This window comes from Lonchura striata, chromosome 8 (assembly GCF_046129695.1).
Source record: "Lonchura striata isolate bLonStr1 chromosome 8, bLonStr1.mat, whole genome shotgun sequence".
Lineage (NCBI taxonomy): Eukaryota > Metazoa > Chordata > Aves > Passeriformes > Estrildidae > Lonchura > Lonchura striata.
The window spans coordinates 30,353,558-30,378,072 of record NC_134610.1 but is presented as its reverse complement, the minus strand read 5'-3'; the positions used below and the strand labels follow the sequence as shown (position 1 = coordinate 30,378,072).

General features: G+C 42.6%; 1 protein-coding gene across 5 annotated transcripts in view; it reads left to right on the top strand.

Moving 5' to 3' along the window:
- Positions 1 to 12,849: 12,849 nt before the first annotated feature.
- The window catches only part of MYO1B (myosin IB), a 108,363-nt gene continuing 96,697 nt past the window's right edge, over positions 12,850 to 24,515 (top strand). For 3 of the 5 annotated variants that reach the window (XM_021531372.2, XM_021531370.2, XM_021531369.2), the window contains exon 1: positions 13,567 to 13,664. The gene's annotated coding sequence lies outside the window, so the exon portion shown is untranslated. Of the gene's footprint in view, positions 13,008 to 13,545; positions 13,665 to 24,515 lie in introns of those variants that run through there. The other 2 variants (XM_077785145.1, XM_021531365.2) reach the window with 2 other exon arrangements.

Here is a 24,515-nt window from a genome sequence, read left to right as displayed (position 1 = left end):
CTGTATAAGATGCATTTTAAGGCTAATCAAAGTAACTTTGTCCTCTCTGAATTCACATTCATTCCCAATTGATGATAAAGAGGTGCCTATAAGCACATTGAAGAAATAACACCAAAGTAACATAATCATCTGTTTTATTTGAAGGTAAGGTCAGAAGACCAGTTACATCTGCCTGTGACATGTAGGTTTTCTGTTAGCATGTGGAACAAATGCTCTATGTGATGCCTGGAGCCAGACTGCTCAGTGCACTGAAAGGTGATGTAAAAATGGCTGGAAGGGTAGGACAGAGCATGGTCTTGGCTGTGAACAGTTTGTGATGCTTCTGCAGCCACTGTGCTTCAATAAAGCAATTTAGACTAAGCTGAATTGGAACTAAGTTAATATTTCTAGTCGTTTGTTTAACAGCCTTAATATATTGACCTGATATATGATCTCCATTAGATTTCTCTAAGGAGAAACTGTAGGAAGCTTCCTTTGCCACAGATCTTGAGGAGGACAGGGACCATGTTGTAGGCTGGACAAAGGGGGATTTCTTTTATCTTGTATGCCATAGCTGTATCCTATCCATGTGGCTTTACACAGCCTGACTATAAAAATGCTGCAATCTGAATTACCTTTATTCTGCCTCCAAATTACCAGTGTCTAAGACTTGGAAGTCAAAGATTCTTACAACTTCCCTGCCACAAATCCACTGTAGCATTTTGAGTACATTTGGCATAAATTCTGTACACAAGGCTAGAAAGCTATTGCTTAATGTTGCTAATAAATTCATTGATGAAATGTCACCATATGGATCACTGCCATGCATGAAAAAAATAAAATCAGTGTATATAGCTCGTAGTTCTCTTTTGCTCTCCCTTGAAGTGCTTCTCCCTTGATAATGAGACCCCGACTTCTCCCTTGGTAATGAGACCCCTTAACTTTGTTCTGGCATTGTCCTTGGGCCTCAGACTGAGTTTCCTGTGGTTCCTTGAAAGTGCTGTGCACTGCTGGAGGGAGCCATAAGGAGTATTTAATGCAGATGTAAATCAGACTCAGCAGAACACAATAGCCCTCTTCATTGCTCTGTTTATAAAGTCATTAAAAAATGAGAAGAGTGACTTCAAAATAGCAGAATGAGGAGAACATGTTCAAACTCCATTAGAAACTGGACAGAAATTCACATTTTCCTATGAAGTGATAATTGTTTGTTATAGGGACCATATGGACCTTGACAAGAATAGCTGAGATGAGACTAAAAGGTTTAGACAAGAGTTTTCTTTAACCAATCATCAGATCGGTTAATGGTTTCCCCCACCATAATCAAGATAAAGCAGATGCAGTAAATAATGTCGTGAAAGACTTTCCATGTGGATGTAAGTTTGTCCATTTTGCAGTGACAGCAAAATGTCCAACATTGTTCTAAAGAAAAGGGTGACACCTGCCTTTAAACAGACTTTGGTTAGTGGATTGCAATTCTTTGTATAATCTGACTGTGTGCAAAAATGCAGGCCTGGAGAGCAAGTATTTAACACATAGCAGTTCCAAACAGACTGTTTTAGGGAGCTGGGGGGAATTCACATCTAATTACTACTATGCGGGTCTTTTTTTTCAATTTTCTTGATTTAGTTTCAAAGCATAGAAAACACCATTTTCCCCGTCCTTTGATTGCCCAAGTAATGTTGATTGTTAAAATACATTTTGTATAATTTCTCCATTTAGCTTTACAGTGCCCCCTTTGAGCATCTCTTTTAATTATACTGAATCAAGCTATGATTTTGCTGGCTTAAAATATCCAAGACTGAATGCCAGCAGCAATGTGTTTGGCTACTGCCTTACTCGAGTTCTGCCAAAGCAGAAACTCCCTAGGCTATTCACTTATTTTTAAAATGTTTTTTGGGGGGTATCAAACCTTAAAAGAAGAAATGCATGATTCAGTGTTGGTTTTGATTGACTTTCAGACTGATTTATCAACACGCATTTCTTCCTCTATGCAAAAATTGTACATAGGAGATCCAAAATAATGGAAAAAAGAAACAGTGCTTGCTTTAGCAATGAGAAGAGAAGGGATTGGAATTGGCTCAGCATGGAAATGTAATGGTGTTGAATAGTAAACCTTGCAGATAGTGTTTACAGCTGTAGAGGATGTTTTCTTGTAATCTCATTCTTGCCTTTATAGTTATTGCACAGAATAACTTATTCTGTTTGCTCAGGAGACGTCTGCGTTTGGCATCCTGCAGAGTGGGAATACGTAATGATTTTTTCCTTTCCTAGGAAGCATACTCTGAAGGAAGAGAACAAGACAATGTTTAGCACATCCTTTGTGCCAATAAAATGAGCTACCATGCATTACTGTTGTGTTAGAAAGCAGCTATAGCTAAGTGATTAACAAGGGAAGGGGCAGGGGAAGGAAATGCTGCTCAAGATTTCTTAACACAGATGCTGGAAGAGAACAAGCAAATGAGCAAGAGTTTTCTTTTTTAAACAAACAAAAACTCAAACAAACCTGTTTTTTGGTTTACTTTTTAAGTGCCTGAACTGAAAAATGCGATATCTAAGATCAGTTATCAGCCTTACTTAAAAAAAAAAAAAAATAAAGGCAGGACTGCCTTAATGTATGTATGGTGTCCCTAGCTAAAATTATAAACTGTTCTAATATTAAATGGGTGATTATGTCTCAAAACACCAACTCTAAGGGAACATGTGCAGTGAGGATTAAGAGATGACTTCACCTCATAGTAGGAGTCCTTGTGCTCCATTCCATCCTGACTGTGCTTTTGGCCCTATCAAAGATGGTTCAAGAGTCAGTCTGGGGCTCCCAGCCAGAGTTTCAGATGCTGTAGCTGGAATTCTCCTATGTTTACAAGTTTGGCTGGCATCTGGAAAAGGGGATGCTCTTCCTTTCTTTTTTCAGCTTTATTTCTGTGAATACTTGTAGGCACTCGGTGTGTGGGGATTGGGATTGGGATGGGGCTGGGCTGTGGCACTCGGTGTGTGGGATTGGGATTGGGATGGGGCTGGGCTGTGGCACTCGGTGTGTGGGATTGGGATTGGGATGGGGCTGGGCTGTGGCACTCGGTGTGTGGGATTGGGATGGGGCTGCAGCCCAGCCTCATCCCCAGTGGGCTCAGCTGTGAGCAGCAGGTGAGCAGCACTGACAGCAATGAGCCAGGGAGTGCCCAGGGGCACTGAGCAACCACCAAAGGGCACAGAGGGCACACAGGGGCACTGCATGTGGGATGAAGGGTATAAAAGAGAAGAACACATAGCAACAAAGAAGAGTCTTTGTTTCTGTCTGTCTTGACTGCAACAAATACTATGGGAATATACAGGTAGAGGGGAGAAGTTTTCTCAGCTGTGCCATGGTCTCCTGCTAAAGAGGACAGAGGAGCTGGGTGTCCTAAAGGAAAAATTTGCTATTTCAGTGATAACTGGGTGTTCTTTTGTTGGATAACAGTGTGGTGGTGAATTTAACCCTGTATGAAGCGGTGGCATGATCCTGCACTGTGCTTGGGCTTCAGGAAGTTGGGCTTGCTCTATGCTTTTTCTGAAGTACAAAGATAAAATTTTTCTAAACAGAATGCCCTGAAATGTGTCTGTGCTAAAATATCCATGTAATGTGGACAAGGGACAATTATCGTAACAATGAGGTTTCCATCCCATCTTTCTTTAAGTAGATTGGAATCTGAGCTTTGTGGTGTGTTGTATTTGGAGTGGTGGCAGATAAGAGCATCAGAAAAAAACCCCAGGTTTTCCTGAGGAAGTGTTAATGCAGCCACAGACTCAAGCTAAAAGATGATGTCCTTCATCACCTGATACCTGCAAAGCTCCAGGGTAAGTGCATGATTTTCAGAAAGCAATTTATTTGCTGAGTAGGAATTCTACCAAATTTCCTGGAAGTTTGTTTGGAGTGAGGACTGAAAAAGCAAGAAAGATAGCAGGCTGCAGAAGTAGCTTGAGTATCACTGGCAAGTAAGGGTGCGCTTGCCCCCTGATTACTTGAATCTTGCTTGCAGAGGATAGGGTTTTGCTTCTGCACATTACTGAACATATTAATTGCTATTTCATATCTCTTTCCTCACACATTTTTCTGTTGCAGCCCTTTTTGAAAAGCTTCAAAGATTAAACTGCATTATTACTGCAAAAGTGAATAATACAGATGCTGTATTGAATAAAATGGAGCTGGTGCAGTGAGAAAGGATTCTGCCCTGAGGGGAGGAGTGGGAAGCTCCAGTGTAACATATTGAACGTTTCAACAGTGATATGTCCAGGATTAAAACGTCCATGAGGGGCTGTTTTGTGTGTGTGTGTGCACACTGAATAGGTCAGTGAGTAAGCATTTGAAAAGCTTTCCTTTAGTAGACTGATAATTATGCAGGGCTGTTATAATTTCACAGGATTTATTTCACTGGATCAGCTAAACCAATAGATATTAAAAGTATAAGTTCAAAAAGCTTCATAAAATGCTAATGCTAGTAGAAATAGTTTTGTTATTAAAAAATGGCACAAAAGCCTTTTTATTTTAAATTAAACACCTGTATGCTTTTTGTAACAATATCACAGCTGTAGGCTCCTGGCATAATCAGTAGACAATAAAATAACTAATCAATGGATAAAAGGAACCTGTATAAATTCACCTCATACATGAGGTGAGTGGACTAGTTTTCTGAAGGGTTTGTTTTAAAGCCAATGGGATATTTGGTTTCTGGTTTTCAAGATATCTTTTCATTTGGAGTCCTCTTTCCTAGCATGAACAAGGAATAGCAAATCAGTACATCCAGTTGTGTTTGACTTCTCACCTATGGCACAAAACTTCATCTCTTTTTACTTTTATATACACAAGCCTTTAGAGTGAGGATGTGCCTTTCTGTTTTCCAATCAGACTCCAGGACAGCTTTCTTTAGTCTCTAGGTTTACAATGACAGCCCAAAACTCAGCATAGCTGGCTGAGGCAAAATTGCATCAAATCCTGAACATTTTGCAATCAAAAGTCCAGAATTCGAGTCCAGCCACTGCCACTCAGGATAAGCTCATTCCTTCTGGCCTGATCAATGCTCAGCAAATAAAACCTGGCTGTTCAAAAGATTGAGGACATGATAAACTCAGACACTTGCCCATATCACAGTGTGGATGTTTAAAGAAGACCGAGTTGTTCATTAACATTGATAGTCTTTAAAAGAAATCCTTCCTTGTGTCTGAGCTTGATTAAGGCCTCTTGCTTCTCAAACTGCACTGTTGAAGGGTGAGAAAATGTAAAGTAATCAGGACTGATAGCCTAGTTTCTGCTCTGATGGAAAAAGCAATTTTCTTTGTGAGCTTTGAAATCTCCAAGTGGCGGTAGTTGGTGAGTGTTTGTATGAAATGTGCAGTGGTCTCTGCAGTGCTCATTCAGTCCTCTGAGCCCCTGTCGGCTGGAATTTCTCACATGGAGAAGTTATCTGTTCTTTAAACAAGAAAATGTAAATGAATGTCTTTTGTAGGAAACGTGCTGAATAAGGATCTCCTACAGACCTAGTTCTGTATGTAGGCTGAGACAGTTCCTGGACTCGAGCCATGCATTTTTCTCCCTACAGTCAAAAACATTCATTATAGCCTACGTAGCTTTACTGAAGTCTACCAGCTTTGTTTGCAGTAAAGATTACAGCCTTGTGGAGACTTTGCTTTCTTTTTTGCTTTGCTATCTTGATATAGATACCTACCCTAATTCTTCCAATGAGACAAATTGTATTTTAGCCATTCTTTCACCAGATCACAGAATATCCCTTGCTAGAAATGGAGCAATACAGCAAGAATTTTGATCAGTCTGAACTCTTATTATTTTTGCATTAAGTAAATGGGCTGGGTAAGAGGAGCAGGCACTGTTTGCTCATCAGTTTTCCAATATTTAAAAAATATATGGCAGGAACAGTCCTTGTGCTCTCAGTACATTGCATCTGACTCTCACTGGGACAGGTGCTGTGCAGGAAGAAAGGTTTGTTTTTTATCTCATTCCATCAGGACCCCAACTGCCTTTATTTTTTTGAAGGCAAAAAACCTAATTCATCCCTTAAGCAGATGCTTTAGGGCTCATGGACAAATTATGCAGAAGAACAGGCAGCTTTTAGCTGTTTTCTCTCTCAGATGTGCTTTCCTAAAGAGAATAATCATAGAACCCATAAGGGTCATGGTTGAGCCCTTTATAGTTGTGTGTGTTATATTAAAACAGTAAATCACTTTCATGAGTGTGCTTTTTCTGTGTGGAAGCTGTTGGGTAATTTAGTCTAAAGTCAGCTGAAGATCTCTAGTTACTTCAGAGATAGCGTGTCAGGCAGATGGTTTCAATTAGTATTTGTTCAGGGTTGTCTAAAGAAAGTAGCAAGTCTGATTGTTTAATAAGTGTCAGTTAGGAATATCTCTATATAAGCCCATGAAATGTGACCTTCAGGCCTGTTGCGGTCTGCTGGGTAATACCCCCAAAATGTCTTGGCATGGGGTTTTAATCTATGCTGCTCTCTCTTCATCTTTTTTATCCCATATTGGAAGTGGGCACATTTTGTGGGATTGTCAGCCCCAAACCTGTGCATCTGTTTGAGGGAGAAAAAAAGCAGTAATCTGTGTTAAGCAGTTATGGATTTTAGAGAGAATATTTTCTGTTCAAAGCCTGGCTCAGGCCAATTCTTCTGCTTCAAATTAGCATGCATTTAGGAATAGCACTTAGACATGAACATAGTTTAGGAACTTCTCTGGCTGCAGCCCTCTGAGAATTAGCAGAAGGACCTTTTTTAGTTAAACCAATATTGGAGATAAATGCAGTTTATTGCTTGCACAATAAAGATGTTTTTTAATAAGTGAGCATGAAATAAAGTGAATGTTTTGAAGAAAAGACAGGCTGAAAGCATTAATTGAGGTGATTTGTGAAAGCAAATGGTTTGTAATACATATGACAGGACGTGCATAGGACCAAACACCATAAATACATAGAATTTAATAATAATGTGAGAATGAGAATCTATATGTACATCTGAGAACAGCTAAATCATACACAATCAGTGAATCAAAGTAAATGTTCCTATAAATTACACTTTTTACAGAGAGACTGTTTAATAAAGTATATTCTTGGATTCAGGCAGGCAGTGGAACAGCTCAGTAGCAGCACTGATGAGGAAGCAGTTTCATCTCTGTTGCCTTGCTTCTTTCAGCAGAACTGCAGCTGGTTCCCACTGGCCTGGCTGGGCTGGGTTCAAGATCCTTGCTTCAAGAAAGCTGTAAATATCTTCTCTTACAAGCACTGTGTTCACCTGTGGTGGAAGCAGAAACATACCACATCCATATGTTATTAATTTGCTGCTTCTTGGCAAAAATTTGCACTCCCAAAGAGTTCACTGTGTTGTAATAAAGCTGGAGAACAAAGAAATTGCTCTTTGCCCACATATAAGACATGCATAATCCCCAGTGAGGAGTTAACATTTGGGGAACATAGGATGAGCTCTGGTGCTGGCAACATCTGCCTGGCATGTGCAGTCACGTCCTTCACAGCTGGGTTACCTCTCATGGGCATTTCTTGCAATTAAGGTGGAAGAAATAATTGTTCTTATGACCCTAGATAAGTTGATCTCTTTTCTTTAGCTGGCAGGTAAAGTGGAGGCCTCTCAGGTTTATAGAAGTAGTAAGAAGGAACTTCCAGAAACATCTGATTTTGAAGTTCTTCAGCCATTGATTTTTCCATTCTGTGATTTTCTTATTCCTACTGCTTCCATCATTGCTGCCATTTATAGACTGGTGCATAGCCAGCAAAGAGCCTGGCTGAATTTGCCTGCACTTTTGCTTGGACTCAAAAAGGGTTTGGATCCACAGCTTAAAACTTGCATAGTCAGTTCCCTTTTAAACCCTTCTTTAGGGGAATCATACGTTAAAGAAAACACGTGCATCTTAATTTCTTTGTCTGTAAACTGCCTGCAGTATTAGTATTTAGGATGAGACCTCTTAAAAAGTCATTCCGTTTTCAATTTCTGTTGGCCAAAGTGGTGCAGCTCCTATTCGAAGACCACCTTCTGTCAATTACTTATGTAAGGAGTGGGCGTGCATTTAAAAATTTCTAGTGGAAATTGCAGACCAGTTTTAAATAGTGTGAAAAACAATAATAAAATACAACTCCTCAATAGAGTTTCACATCTTTTCACAGTACCACACTGGGATGGTCATTCCCAGACACCAGCAACTTTTTACACCTCAGAGTGTGGCACAGGAGCTGTAGTATTATAAAATATTCTTGGGTTAGTTCTGAAAGTAAACTTGTATATATCTACAGTACAATTTCAATGCCTTTGTATTGGGTGACTTTTGTTGCAAGAAGAGACAGTTCCCTGGTGCTGTGTGGATTCAAACTGAAGATTTTTCTCTTGCCACTAAACGTGCTGAGTGATCTGACAAGAACTTTTGGATCTCACAGAACATTGGGCCTTTCCCTTTCCTAATTAAAGTTTCTATGACTTGCTTGAGGGGTTACTTGTGAAGGGATACATGCAGCTATGTCTCAAAAATATTTATTTTGCAGAGGGAGGAAAGATTAATTTGTTCTACTAGGAAAAATAGGACTTTCTCCTGTAACATCAATTATAAAAACCTTTGGGAGAGTGGGGAAATATTACTTAGGAAGTCTGCAATGTCCAGACTTACCTCTGATCAAACTCTTCCTTGAACTCTTGAAATATGTTCCAAGTTTGCAGAATTAGCAAGATGGTGGTTCAGAAGGTTTTTGCAGCTCTCATGTATGCAATTCTTTATTTTTTTTGTTTTTATTAATTTTAATGGGTGTACTTACTCTTGAACTGAAATGCAGAATTACAAAGTGAACACTGCTTCTCAGATCCTGTGCTTAATCCTAACACACAAGGTAAAATCTCCCCTGGGGTGACCACTTCTGTTAAATTCTGGGTCTACACCTTCAAGCTGTCTTATGCAGGCCTTTGCTGAAAGGAGGAAAATACTTTGCTAATTGGAGGCATATTTCTGCCTCTGGACAAAAAGCCAAAGTCCCTCCTTGGCAAAATGAGGAGACATTATGGCAAAATGGAAAGCTGATGGTGTTTTGACAGGTGGAAATAGAAATCGAGTGTAAGATCCATCTCGGGGAAGGCAGATGATCTGTCTCAGTACTGGATGAACTGATGTGTTCCAAAGCACCTGAGGACAATTCCAGCCAGTGGCTGTACAGAGCCACTGCTTGCTCTCCTGATTGTGTGCAGCTCAATTAGCTACAGGTGGGTGAAGGAAGGATGAGCTGTGCTTTCTAGGTTTTTTAGTCTAAAACATGGAATTCTCTGGACCACTGGCAGCTTGTTTGTTGAATCATTCACTTGTGTACAGGCAGAGCTCAAACCTGTAGCCACTTCCCATGACAAAGAAGCCCAGAGACTGTTGTTGTTAAATTCCCTGCTTTTAGAGTAAAATTTTCTGTTGTTTTATGAGTACTAGAGTGGGTTTTTTTTTTCCTGAAATAGAAAAGTATTCTAACTACTGTAAAGTATATTCCCACAACTCCTGGTATACTTAGAACAGAGGTATAGCTGCCACAATTTTATGAACATGCAGAATTTTCTCACTGAGTATAGGAAAAATGGCTGAGCATGCTCTTGTGGCTAGGAAACATTGACATCAAAACTGTCTTCCACTCTATCAAGGAAATGCTGTATTTATGGGTTTTTTTTGGTTGAGTTATTCTTGCTGACTCAATTTCTTCATTTATGAATAGGAAAAAAATTATCTTTTCTAGTTAATATCTCCAAATATGAAAATTGTATATCCAAAGAAATATGAAATAAAATCATGGCAATAATTAAATATCCTTCAGTATGAAAGATTTAGAAGAACAAGGGTTGATATATTTTTGTTCCCTTTTTAGCTATTGCAAGCTAATTTTAAGCTGTGATTAATAATACCTATCTTAAGTACTGATTTGTTAATTCTACTATTTAAATGCACAGTTCAACCAACTCAATGCATTTGAGAAACCTCCCATCCAGTTTTAATTGATACCAACAGGTGTCTCTGTATTTCTGGTGAGCTATCCTCATCCCAGCACCATGAACTGGGACTAGATTCCTCTCCTGCCTTGCTGCAAATCCTGACAGGCTGGGCAAATTGCAGTTCACAGTAGTTTTGCTCTCTGAAGGGGCTGGGCCAGCTGTTCTTTGCCTCCCTCCCTTGCAAGGCTGGCTACAAGGTGCTTCCAGCCACTGGCTAGTGCTGGGTCTGTCAGAAGCCTCTCCAAGGGCTGTTGTGTGTTTGATTTGTGGTTTGTCAGGCTAAACCATACCCTAAATCTTCACAGTTTGGCCCTTCCAGTTTCAGCACCAGCCAGTTTCACAGTGGGTTTTGCACCCAGCTTCTCAGCTTGTGAAGCTGTAGACTGTAAGGTTGCAATCAAGAACCTGTAATTCATCCTGTGGAAACGTCCAGAAAAAGAAAAGAAAAAAAGTGAAAAAGGTCTTTTGTAAATAAGCAGCTCTTAAACTGCTCTGATGCATGTGGATATCTGTCACAGCTTTTGTTAAATTGTGATGCAGGACCTGCAAAAAAGGGATGCAGGTACATTCCCATTTTCTGCTCTGAAACGGCTGTAGGCTGTTGGTGAACAAAGCCTCTGCCCATGTCCCTGCAGGGTGACATCTGTGTGCTAAAGAGAGAATATTTAATGATTCAGTAGCTGGAAATTCCCCTTAAATATCCTCCAGGTTATACCTTGTGTTTGAGAGAGACCTGAATGTGTGCTGAATACTGATTGTCCCTGATCTCTTGTATGGCCTAGGATATACTGTTTGCCTTTAAGAAATGAGCCATATTTTACAGAAAATAATTCTTGGTGTCTGATTGATCATCTGTGGCCAGGCATGTCTTTTAGCATATTTTAGATTTTTAAAAAAAAATTATTTACTGCAGAGCATTTCAGTGGCAATTATGTAGTAGAGTTGATGTAGTAAAATGAAAAATATTCTGGATTGAATTGGATACTCTTTGCATTGCACTTACTTGCTTTAGGGAAAGACGACAGGTTTTGGGATTAATGTTTCTTCCTTTGCTTGCTCTACAAAGCGAAGAATGTAAGATACAGTGACAGGCTGCTAATTCACATTTTATAGTGAAATTGGAAAATTGCCTGAGAATAGGGTTGGATAATGAGATAACTTTTACACAAACCTGAGGCAGGGAATAGAGTGCTGGAAAGCTAGGAAAAACTCTGGGTAATTTGTTTCCTGGAGGGCAAGGCAATTTCACAAAGATATATTATCATAATATAATAATATCAATATTATCTGTGTTATAAATACTACAAAATATAAACAGTGGTTATGGATGGAAGTTCTATTTACAGGAACCTAAGCATCAAATGGGCATGAAGAGTGCACCTGAGAAGGTACCAGTGTTACCCCTTTTGAAGCACCATGGTAGGACCACGGAAGGAAAGCTGTACTGCTTTATTCCCCCGTGACCCTTCTCTTTGGATCAAATGGAGAATTTTAATCTCTGAGGTAAAAAACATTTTGTATCTCAATGCCATGACAATAGCTTATGATAATTTTAATGTGTTCAGTTGAAATATGTGCTTTCTCAGTGAAATTCTTGCAGTCACTGTCTTGGGTTGTTTCTTTTCTGTGTGTGTTGTAGAAAATTAGTGATGACCAGACAGTAGTTGCTTTCCTTACTGAGACTTGTTTTCAATTAGATTTGGAGTAAAATTAATTGTTTCTAATATATTAATATTATTTGCCTTTGTTATTTGGGAAAGAATGCAATAAAGTAAGTTGAGTCATGAGAAAAGCACTTACCTGAAGCAAGAAAGAGGTGAAAAGACAGGGTTGTGGTGCTGCTAAGGAATAGTTCTTGGCTGTGCCTTTTTCCTAAAGAAAAATTAAGCTAAAAGCTAAATTATCCTTCAGAGAATACCTGCATCAGGCTGTCACTGTTTCCATAGAACTGAGTTTTGACCAAGCCCTCAGTTCTTCAGCTGGAAAAATATTTGGTTGAAGTAATTTTTGACACCTTCTAATGAATGCAGTAATTAACAGATGTAAAAAATTAAGGGCAAGACAAATCTTAGGAGCTACGCATCTCTGCTGAAAATAATAAAACAGTGATGAGTCTATGAATCAGCAGGGCTTCAAGGCTCTAATTCCTGGGATTCACCTGAGAGCTGTCTCCAACACTTCTACAGTTACAGATTTCAAAATTGTGTGAGAACATGTTCTCTTTCTATAAACAGGAGAACAACCAAGGGGATGTGTATCTGAAAATGTAGTATTGACTTTGAAATATCTGAAAAGTTTTAATGAGGAAGGGCTTTAGAATGCATTTTGCATCTTCACTGTGTGGCTCCAATCGCATTGAATCTCGTGATATAAACTGGATTTCTTCCACATCCTAAAGGGTTTTGGCTGTGTATCTGCAGTTCAGGTCCTCTTCTCACTGTTATCTAGCCTGGGGTTGAATGGAAGCTTATTGCTGTTTAAAAACAACCCAGCTTGGGAAAAGCCTGCTTGCAAACACGAGACAGTAACAAAATGTGCTAATTGGTTTCTTAGGAAAAAAGCACCAGCAGCAAAACTTTTCATACGGGGCATTTGTCCAGGAAGTGTGTCGGTAATATAAAGACCTAGGTTCTCCATCTCGTCTGTGAATGGGGAGTTTTCACGAGGGTGGGGAGAAACCTCAGTCCCAGAAACACAATAGGAGCCCTTTAGGGCTTTTTCTTTTTTGCCCCTTTTCTCACAGAATAGGGCAGTCGCTCTCCATTGTTGAAGGCTCCTGCGCTTATCAGGGGCAGGATTGGGCAGATAAACTGTGTTATGTCAGAGCTTGCTGTAAATACTTTCGGGCGCTTCCACTTAGTTGAGAAACCGCTGAAAACATTATTGCAGAAACCGAGTGGGAGATGCTGGGTTTCACACCAAAACAAGCCGATTTCTCTTTTCGCTTAGCTTTTGACTGCTTCAGGTGAGGGCGAAAGAAATGGAGAACTGCAGAGCAGGCGGGTCTGAAGCGCGGGAGACCAGGTGAGGAGGGCCGCGGCGGCCCGGGTGTCGCGGGAGCGGGGCGCAGCCCGGGGAGCGGGGCGCAGCCCCGGGAGCGGGGCTCAGCCCCGGGAGCGGGGTTCAGCCCCGGGAGCGGGCGCAGCCCCGGGAGCGGGGCGCAGCCCGGGGAGCGGGGCGCAGCCCCGGGAGCGGGGCGCAGCCCGGGGAGCGGGGCGCAGCCCCGGGAGCGGGGCGCAGCCTCGGGGAGCGGGGCGCAGCCCCGGGGAGCGGGGCGCAGCCCCGGGGAGCGGGTTCAGCCCCGGGAGCGGGGCGCAGCCCCGGGAGCGGGTGCAGCCCCGGGGAGCGGGGCTCAGCCCCGGGAGCGGGGCGCAGCCCCGGGAGCGGGGCTCAGCCCCGGGAGCGGGGCTCAGCCCCGGGAGCGGGTTCAGCCCCGGGAGCGGGTGCAGCCCCGGGAGCGGGTGCAGCCCCGGGGCTCGGCGCAGCCCGGACACCGCGCGGGGAGCGGCGCCCGCCGGGCGGCGCTGCGGGCCCGGGGCGGGCGGGCGGCGGCGCCTCCGCCCCTGCCGGGCGGGCGGGGAGGGGCCGGGGCTGAGCCCCGCTCGCTCCGCTCCGGCTGCTCGGCAGGGCAGCGTCCGCGGGAGGCGGCGGGACGGCGGGCAGCGCCCTTCGGCGGCAGAGGTACGGCTCCCCGGGACTGCCCGGCCCGCACGGCTGCCTTTGTTCCGCGGCACCGCGGGCTCCGGCAGCCCGGGGATGGGGATGGGAAGGGGATGGATGGGGTCGGCGCGGCAGCGGGTGGGTGGTGTGGCGGCTCGGCGCCGGCTCTCCCGTGAGGAGGGGGCGGCGGTGCTGGGCGCCGAGCCGGGCAGCCCCGGCGGGTCCCGGGCACGGCTGCGGCTCCGGGACGCTCTGCGTGCGCTGGGACCGGCGTCCAGCTCTGCCGGGTGGCAGCGGGGCTGGGACAGCTTCACTGCGGCGCACACGCAGGGACGGTCCGGGGCTCGCTGCCTCAAATGTGAGAGTGTTTGTGTGCGTGCTCCTTCTGGGAAGAGAGCGTGGCATCTGTTTCTTCTTGTCTAAAATAATTACCCTGTGTGCGCGGCTTCCCTGAATGAGAAAGGACGGGCTCGGCTGTGCGGCTCGGGGGAGCCGTGGGAAGAGTGCCGGTAACTTGGAGCAGGATGTTGGATTCTGCTCTCGGGTAACGCTCGGAGAGGAGACTTGAGGAAGGGCTTTACAGGGCAGGTCATTGTCCCGGAGAACTTCCCTGAGGGGACGGGCTGCTGTAGCCTCCCAGGGAGGACCGCCGGTCTGCGCGCATGGAGGCTGTCGGGATTCGGTGTGGGACATCTGCTGCCGCTGTTTTGGGAAGGGCATCCCTTTGTTCCTCGGAGTGGAGACTCCCCGCTGGAAAACAATGGCCATCCTAGCAGAGCCACCGGAGTGGGGCTTGCTGTGCAGTCACCAAGTGGTCCAGTGCTCACTTGCCGTGCCCACGGTACCTCTGTGCTCAGGCGTCCGTGCTCACACGTGCTGTTTGCTTTTTCGAGTAATTTAAGGCTTTGAAATTCCAGACCATGTCATTAAATCAGTTGCTATGTATTTAGTCAGGACCACTATTCCAAGGGACAGACGTAACAGTAACGAAACAAAAGCTAACTACTCTTAAAATTTATTTCAGAGATACTATTTAAAATATATCCAGATTGGAAATGACCACTGGCATAAAGGTCAGGTAAAACTCCTGACTTTGCGATTTTTGTGTGGAATCATGAGCCTTCCATATCCGTCTGTCCTATTGTTAATTGTGAATTAAGGCTGGCAACAAGCTGCCCATCCTTCCCTGCATGAATCATCACTTTGTCAAGCCCTGTGTCCAAAACAAGGCTTTTCCCAAAAGTGTGCAGTGTTAAAGAACAGAAATAGTCCAATCCATCTGTTAAAGTAAACTTCAGTCCTTGGCTGCTTTTAAACATATATAAAGACATTCTTCTCATCATGTGCTTTTATTTCCAGTTGTCCCAGGCTTGAGTTTAAGAATGTCTTCAATTTAGTGCTTAAAGCAATGCACTGCCTCTGGCTTAATTTTGTGTGGAGGTGTAAGGGTTGGAGCGTTCCCATTCTTCCCAAAGTAACATGAAGTGCTCAGTGCTTATGTTGGCTTGTAGCAGTTACTGATGTGTTAGGTTGCCACAAGTTCCTCCATATCCTTAAGGATGGTTCTGAAACACCTATGTGGTGTTGGATATCTAAAAGGCTTCTGGCTCCTCATGAGCACCACGGACAGATTGAGTGCTCAGCAAAGTCATGGTGAAAGGACTCATGAAAGCATCTCAAATCACAGAAGCTTGCCTTTTTACTTGTTTTGAGGTGGGTTTTTTTGTGTTTGTTTGTTTGTTTTTTTGGTTTTTTGTTGGGTTTTTTGTTGGGTTTTTTTTTTTTTTTATGTAAGAGACCTTGTTAAACCATACCTGTGGAGAGGAACTCTGTGTGGAAATGATGCCAGGGGCCAGCAGTTTAGCTTTGTTGTGTTAGCCCTTTCAGGCATTGTGCAAGACTTGATGTAATTGCCTTTAGAAGGGCAAATGTACATTGCAAGCCTACTAGAGCTTCTGGGGGAAGGGAAAATAAAAGTCTGGCAAATTAGGAAAGGAAGTGGGAGAGAGCAATTGGAAACATAAGCAAAGTCATTAATTTTTCCCACTGTGCACTCTTAAGAAACTGCTGGCAACATACTGGAGATATTCTGCCTCATGGAAGTGTCAGGGACTTTCTTCACATGATTCTCTGAGATCATCTGGTTTGCCTGAGCTCTGTGGGAACAGAAATTCCTCATGTTGGAGTCTGATCTCATCTTCCTTCGGCAGCAGTAGTAGCAGTGGCTTGGGAATTGGAGAGGAAGGTGAAGAAAGTGCCAGTGGGACTGTTTGGAGAAAAGCTCAGTTCTGATGCAGGCCAAGCTGGTCACTGTTCCCTTTTTTAATTTGCCTTGTGTGGTCAGAGCTGGGGCAATTGCTGACATACCCACCCAAGTTCATTGCTCTTTCAGACTGCTGATCTTGTTTAGCACAGCTTGTGTACCAGACCGTCCTTTACATTTTACCCTATATTTCATTCATCTTTTTTTACTGTACTAGTGAACAGCAAACTGAAATGGAAAGTGGTGACTTGAGTGACTGTATGCATCAAGCTTGGGGAATTTCCTGAGCTTGATGAGAGACAAAAATAGAGGGGTTTTCCCTCCCTTATAGCTATGTAGTCTGTTAAATTCCCGGAGCCTTCTGAGTAGCCTCTTCTGTTTGTTGTGGGACTACTGGCAAAAATTTTAGGAAGATTGAAGTAGCAATGACCAGCCCTGGAGTCTGTAACTTGATCTACAGCTTTTTTTCTTAAACTGGGAAAGGAAGTAGCAGCTCTTGTTACACCCTTATGTAACCTCTCCATTCATAACCTCCAAAAAAGAAGGAAACCAGAGCTTGATTTCTGGTGTATAAGCTAACATCAAGGCATGCTTTGTCATAATGAAACAGTAAAGAATAACATTAATTTTCTTCTGCTTTACAGTTCCCAGAATGGAAAAAAGCCCCAAAATCCACAACCCTACCAAAAGTTAAACATTTTAATTTTGTGCTGATGGGATAGTGGAAATCTCACAACTCTGTCATATGCTGTGAAGTAGCTGTTAAAGAGGATACTGGAACTATAACAAGGGTCTTTTTGTGGATCTTTTCTGGTGTGTTTGAGCATTAGTCTCAAAACATTAATTTTTTGCAGTTGTGTCCCAGTTTGATTGTGGTTTGGGAAAGCTTTGGTCTTTTCATGTGTATTACTCCAGATTTTGGTTCTAAACAGTGTGGAGACCAGGATCTCTCTGGTTTATTTTGTTTAGTTGGTGTTTTTTTTTGTTCTTTTTTTTTTTTTTTTTTTTTTTTTTGTTTCCTGATAGTGGCATAGCTTTTAAAGAAATCTATACAGAAAGTTCATCTTTTTGCCTCTCCCAGCTCCATTTTACTGGGAGATTTCCTGTTTGGTATCACCAAGGAAACTTGTATCCATTTCTTGTTATATATTTTAAGTCTGATACCAAAGTCACCGTGGTGATGAGAGAGTTTCAATGAGAAAGACTAGTCCTTAAAAATACAGTTTCAGTGGTAAAGAAGAATTATCAAATACCCTTTCCAGATGCAAACTTGTTGGGGAATTCCATGCAGACAGTAAAGCAGGAGTAATGAACCCCAGAGGCCAGAACAACATCTTTTTTGCCAGTGCCTCAGCTTTTGAGAGGAAAGAAATTAAGAGGTGGTCTCCAGCCTGAGTGACCAGATTTAACACTTCAGCAAGCAAGCTGAAGTCTCAGGATGAGGAATACAAATATCCAGAGTCACAAGGAGTAAGGGTAAGAAATGTCTACCATCACTAAGATTTTCTTTCCTTTGCAGGGGTGGGGAGTGCTAATTGCCTTGTTTCTGGCTTTGTGAAGTGCTGCCTTGAAATTGCTTCTTCAGTGTGGGAGTACTGGTAAACTTTTCCTTGTTCTCCCTGTCTTGGAGAGGCAGAAGCCCTTCCAAGGGTCTTATATTGGCAGAAATCTATGTTGTTGGGAAGGACCATTATGAGAGCAAAAGACAGCAGGAGGAAAGTAAGAGCCTCTGTCAAGGAGAGAAAGAGGAATGGGTACTGAGTAACAGAAGGATTGGTGGGTGCTGTACTATCAGAAGTGCTTCTTGTAGATTTCTTTATTTTCTAAATGGAAGCAGCAAGGAAAGACTCATTTTTCCCTACTGTAAGCAGAAACCAGCTTTTAAAAGCGTGTGACCACAGCCTGGTCAGCAGTGGTACAAGTTTCCTGGGCCCACAAATATGCTTCATATGTGAGCTCTCTTGCTGTTTGCTTTATGCTTCTTTTTTTGGTAGTATTCTATAATTTCATAATTTGTACACACCAAAGTGCTACTGAGGCTACTTTGAATTACAATAAGAGTATAAATATAAAATTACAAATAAGAATAATTAAACTGTAGGGTTTGCTACAATGGAAAGAAAAACAGGTAGCAAGCTGTGACATCCTGAAATGTTTCATCACATCCCAAAAAGTTTCTACTCTTTTATATGCATTTTTTATGGAGTCTGTTCTCCTTTTGTCTACAAGAGTGTACTGGTGTTTGAAGATCTTTGAAATCCTGGGCCTTAAGGTAACCACCAGCTTTTATGTACAATGGTGCATATGCAGTGTTCTGATACTGTGCTGAAATCCTTGCCAGCAACCTCTGAGAACCTGCACCTCAGAAATGAGGAAACTGCTGGGTGATGAGGGGTTGAATTCTGTATCTTGGGAAAGCACAAGCAAAGGAAGAAACTCTGTGTTTTAATGCCTTTGTGTTACAACAATTTGAAGCACAGTTAAGGGTATCCTTACAGGTCCTTAGGGGTATCCTTAAAGTCCTTATTGCATGAGGACTCTGTGGATGGCACTGTAGTGAGAAGGCAGCCCTGCTGTTAGGAGAGCTGTAAAGAGAGTTAGTTGCTATTAATCCTCTCCGCTGTTTCTCTATGGAAGCAAATAAACAGCTTAACACAGAGACACTGGTGAAGAGATGAAGAGATGCCATTTTTTCTGTGACTCTGGGAAACCAGTCCACTGCCCACTTAATAGATTGGCTAGAGCTTCATGTTTGAGGGCTGAGAAGAAAGCTCCTCCTAGCAGAGCTCATGCTTACCTGATGTGAAAGAAGGGAATACCTGGGATGTCTAACTTCCAGCAAAAATGACAGCTGCTCTACCTTTTCATCAAGAGAGGCTTGGGCAGGAGAAAGGTGGCAGAGGTTGAAAGGTAGGTTATTTTTGGGAATAGTTAAGCCTACAAGATAAACACGTGGTTGCTGTAGTGTCTGGAGACCCTTCTTGACTTTTACATGTGTGAGTAGGTGTGTGACTGATGGAGCACTTGAAGTTTGTTGTGCAGAGTAAGCTAAGGAAGTGCTAATTCCCTGTGAACCTTAGCAGAAGGAAAAAGAATTGTGGAAGGGGTGAAAATGAATCCCTCTCTCTATGAAGGACTATTCCTGGTAGTGGTGAGGAGATATTGCTGCCATGATATACCAAGAATCCTCTGTACAGCCTAATTTAAACCCTGCTCAGCCAAGATAGGCTCAAATAGGAGATGGAGCAGAAAATTGGTGATTGGGATGGTCAAGGGGGCTGGAAAAGCCACTGCGAGGGAAATAGGCAATACTGGCTATGTATTATTTGGAATTAAGTCTATTGAAATGAACCTCTGTCACTACTTCCCTGTGAGGGAGAAAACATAATTAAATTTAAAACAATAGCTGAACCCTAGCAGCATTTGCAAGAAAAAAATGGATATTAGCTGATCAGGAATAAATAGTCTGTGAATAAGGCACACCATAAGAACTGATTCTCCTGGAGAAGGCTGACAAATGGCACTCTGGAGCAGTGCAGTAGTCGTGGCTGTAGGATGCGGTGGGTTTGGGGCACTCAGAACAGCCACCGCTCCAATTGCCATTGTTCAGCTGACAGGCTGTCAGGCTGCCCGAGGTAAAAGGGCTCTGGAGATCACCTTCAGTGATCAAAGAGTGCAGGGTCTGTTGAAACCAAGTTCACTCCAGCAGAAACCCTGGAAAATCTTTTGGCAAGCAAGGGCAGAGCTGGAGCTCCTTGTGCCTTGTAAGGTTTGTGGAACACGGCGGGCTTGTCTGTATCTCGTGTGACTAGAACTTTTTGCTTCCTAAAAACTGCCAGGTGATGGTTGTCACTGAAACACAGTGAGGGGAAACTCAGTAGCTGCGAGTGTGTGCTGGGTCTGCCTGCCACGGGACCGGCTGTTTTCTGTCTGTGAAGGGAGTTGCTTTCTATTGATGTTTTAAGGTGTCCCTCTCTAAATCTCTGAAGTGTTATATTTTATTTGGAAAATCTCTGTTTGTCGTGCTAGTTGTTAATAAAAACACTGTCTGCTGGCTTTTAACTTCATGGACATCTGGACAAGAGTGATTACCGTGTGTTGATATGCAACTTCATGAACTGCTCCCATTGTCTGAAGTATCTCTTGACACAATACATAGAAAGAGCTGGAGATGGCTGGATTTAGAAAGTGATGACTTTTATCCTCTAATTCCAGGTGTCTATCTGAAAATTATTGTTGAGGATGAAAATGACAAAACTGGATATAGTCAACTGCTTGAGATGAGCAAAACTTTCTTAGTACATGCAATTTAAGCCTTACCTTCTCTTATTTTTTTTTTTTTTTTTAATCTTAGATTTGGGTAAATAATGCTTCCTCTTCCCAGAACACTTGCATCCAAATTCTTTCATTCCCTGCCTTTGTTAAAAAATAGCATGTCTTGCTGGACAGAAATTGATGTGCAGCATAAACAGTGATGGCAAGTGGTGGGGTGAAACCTTGCACTACTGTTTTACCTTGGCAGCTACTCCTGGGAGAAATGGGACTAGTCGGGTCTGACTTCCTGCAGGCTTTTCTCTTGTGATGGATTGACTTGCAAAGAAGTAGTAATTTCCACTTGAAGCTTTTTCTGCAGCTAGGGAATTTTGCAGAGCAATTTTTCTGCTCTGTGGTACTTAATAAGGGGTTTGTTCTCCTTGCAACCCATGTCTCTGGTGGAATGCCTGTACTCAGATCTCCTCTCCTGCCTGCTTTTGTGTGCAAAATCAGCTGTTCTGTTGTCCTTTACTCGGTCTTTTTGAATCAAATTCAACATTAGACATGTCTGAGAGATTAGATGTGTAGACCAAGAGATGAACAGCTGGCATGATTTGTCTTATTTTCATAAAATACTAGGTGAAAAACATTCCAAACTTTATTTACAAATATCTCAAGGACCCTGTCAATGAGGTTTTCATGAAGGGAAATTGCAATGGGCTAAAATAAGATCTTTGGGGTCTTATTTGGGTGACTTCTTTTCCTCCTGTTTTAAATGAAAAAGGACAGGAAAATTTTTGCTTTACCCAGACTTTTACTGCTTGGAAGACAATATGGGTGCATGGAAACTGTGAAACCTGCGAGTGCCAGCTGCTCTAGGGGTTAGGGTGTATGCTCAGTTATTGTGGCTGACTGATGCTGGGTAGATACAGGCACCAATGCCTCCTCTGGGATCTGGATTTCCTGAAGCTCCTGATTAGGTTGGTGTTCACCCATGACCAGTTTTAAGCCTGGTTCAGTGACTGTTGTGATGACGTTTTGTGGCTGCTTTTCCTTCTGCTGCTGGCAGCTGAGTGAAGCTATGGTGTTACCTGGCCTGTTATTTCGTTTTCTGCATATCTCCAGGGCTTATCACCAACTGCTTAACAGGCAGCAAAGCATTTGAGCAGAAGATTAGCATGTACTCTGGTATTTTAACCCTGTAGTATTAGGACATCTCTTAGTACCTACCTTACCAATGATGTAAATTTGTGTTTGCTCCAGTTATCCACCTTGAGCAGTTCTTTTGCCTGTGTCGGGGATGTGTGGTTCCTGTGCTGATTTTGCTTTCTGCCCACGTGCTTGTGTGGAATAGAAAATAAATATCCTATTTTAGGCAAAGATCTCGATTACATAGGATTGCTGCATTGATCCCGGGGGACTGAAACCTCAGGTGAAAGAAGTGATGTGACTTTTTGAGGGCTGGTTAATTGTAAAAGTGGTTTGTGGGCATCTGCTACTGAGAGCTCTTTTGAACCCAAGCTCTGGTGAGGTGGCAAGCTGCTGGTGTGTGACATACAGCAAGCAAAGAAGATCCCCTAATATAAATAAATTCTACCTTGTTTTTTGTGCCCCTGTTTGCAAATGTAACCTTTGGATTGGGCAGGATTCCCCAAAATTGGCAGAAAACTTTAGGCGGCAGGTTGAAAGATTAAGATAATCGATGTAAAAGGGCACTCAATGCTTAGTGGAGTTTGGCTACCCAGTAGTAAAAGATTTTTTGGTTTATTTTCTGAAAGAATGAGGGTGTTTTCTATGTGTCCATATCCCTTACTGACAACTTTTTCAAAGTTGTGTTGTCCAAGCACCATCAGTCTGAAATCTAGTCTTTGGTTTAGGGGGAAAATATAGGTAGGACCTTTGACAACCTTTGGCTTTGCAGTCACATTTTGTTCCATATTTTGAAAAAGACTCAAGGAAACCTTAGCAAGGTGTATGTGCCAAAAATTGACCTCCTTTGCTACTGAATACTTTATCCCTTTCTGTAGATGTGGACCTGGAATGATTATAAAACTCTGTGGCTAGGCAATGACTAAGAAAAGCCTAAATATAAGAAACCACCATGGATCCTGTTTCTGCTGAACTCAGTGGGAATTTAACCAGAATTTTGGACAGTAGATAGCCTTGGTAGTGAAGACCTATTTCTAGATGCATTGAAAACACTCAAGGCATTATCCCCATAAACTAATTAAAGAAAAAAAATAGAAAAAAAGACTCAAGAATAACCATTTATTTACATAAAATGCCACTTCACACCTATAATCTTTGAAGCCTGTCAATATAATCCAAAATGTAAAGGAACATTTTAAGGGTAAAAATGGAGTAGCAGACATATTTTGACTGTATTTTCACAGCTGCTAAAGAAGAATGCCTTAACAACGTTGAAAGACCCAAATGTTTTTCCCAAAACCTGGGGTGACTGTATGACTGACCCAGATGAGTTAAAGCAAGGCAGAAAGTTGACTTAGGAAATAGATCAGCCCCAGAGTGCAATTACTGGTGGAAGTTATTGTGTTGTGGTTGCAAAATAATTATCAGAAGTAATTTGAAGACATGTACTGCTGGGACTGTAAAGTAGGAATAATAGAATAGATATACCCCATGGTCTCATAGAGCAGGTAATATCCATGCTAATGTTATTCAAACCACTGGGAAAAAAATAACAGAGTGTAGCCTTGGAGAAATACAAACACAGCCCCCTCAGGCTGCTGAATTAGTCGGTTTTGGGTTTTTTTTAAGGAAAAGAAGGAGGACGAAGCTCTATCTTCTGCATACATGGCTCATGTGGTTTTGGTTTTGTGGTACTGTGCACCTTTTTGGTGATACCAGAGTTGTTCATAGTCTCATTATAATATGAACAGAAACACGAGAGAGGCATTTCTCTCACTTTAGGGGGAGATTACTGCTTAGTGTGGGTTGTAATCAGTCTGATGTAAAAATAAAAGTGAAAACACCCCATCCCCACACCAAAACAAAAAACCCCCAATACCCTCCCAACAAGACCCAAAGAACTTCAGCAACGACCAAACCTCTCACTTCTGCTTTTGTGAAGAGCCTGTGTCTGGGTAATGAAGGAAGCTTCAGCCACTGTTTACATCAGGAGGAGATGATGCCCCAGCAAACATTTTGTACATGTCCTAATGCAGTCTAATTATCACACTATCAGTTTTTCTAAATTGCAGTTAAGTTTGCATTGTTAAACTATTAAGAGATGGTATTGCCTCAGTGGCTGCAGCTGGTTTGTTCAACAGTACCTTAAGTGGCCTGATTCTTTCTTGAAAGTTACCCAATCTTTAGATAAATGCGTGGTGTTTGCTAGCAGAGGCCAGTGGAGCATTCGTCTCCTGTGGAATTCTCTGGTCAGATCTTCTGTCATCTAAATTGCAGTCACTGGTGCGAAACTGCCCTAATCTGATGTTGCTGAAGGGCTGTTCCCATTTAGCTGATGCTGAATGCAAACATTCCTGCGGTCCCAGTACAAATACACCCCGTAATGCCGCATTTTCCTTTTGTAATTCACCAGAGCTGTTTGTTGTTAAGTGCTTAAGGAATCCGGTACATGTGTAGTGTTCGGTGCCCACGGAAATTTAAGAGAGGTTGCACAAGGCTTCAAATAACAGCTCTTGCTTGGTAGGTAAGATGTGAGAAACATTAGCTAATTCAAAAGCTCCGAATTGTAAACTTTTCCACTTTGGAAAACACTGATTTGTGCAGTAGGACTGTGAGAAAGGAAGGAATCCAGAAGCCGTTCAGACACTGGTGAAACCAAAAGGAAAGATGTAGAGTCAGAGGAAGCCTTTTAGTTCTTTGAGTGTTTTTACTGACGTTGTGATATCCATTAACATTCCTTCTTGAAATTCGTCTGTCGCATTCCTCAAGTCCGTTTTCTTGCAGGAAAAGCAGTGGGCTGCAACATCGAGCTCTTTTCTGCATGCTCTTTTCCACAGGACATGGATGTGTCAGAGCAACAGCTGAGAGCAGGCACAGCTGGGAAGGAGGGTGCAGGTGTTCCTGGCACAGCAGATGGGAGAGGTCTGCAGGGAAAGCAGGTGGTTCCTCTGGATGATACCAACCTTTTTCCACACGTGCCGATGTCGGGAAATGTAGCTCTGAGTGAAAAGGGCATTGTAACAGTTCAGCTGCAGAGTTTGCCTGGTGAACCAGCACAGGATGTTTCCAATGAGCTTGCACCTTTGTGGGATCAGCTGGAGGTTGGTGAGACACCAGTTTGCTGGCCAGCAGAACAGGTTAAATTTAAATCCTGCCTCTTGCTGAATTGGTACTTAGGCTTGTCATGAGCAGCAGCAGCACGAGAC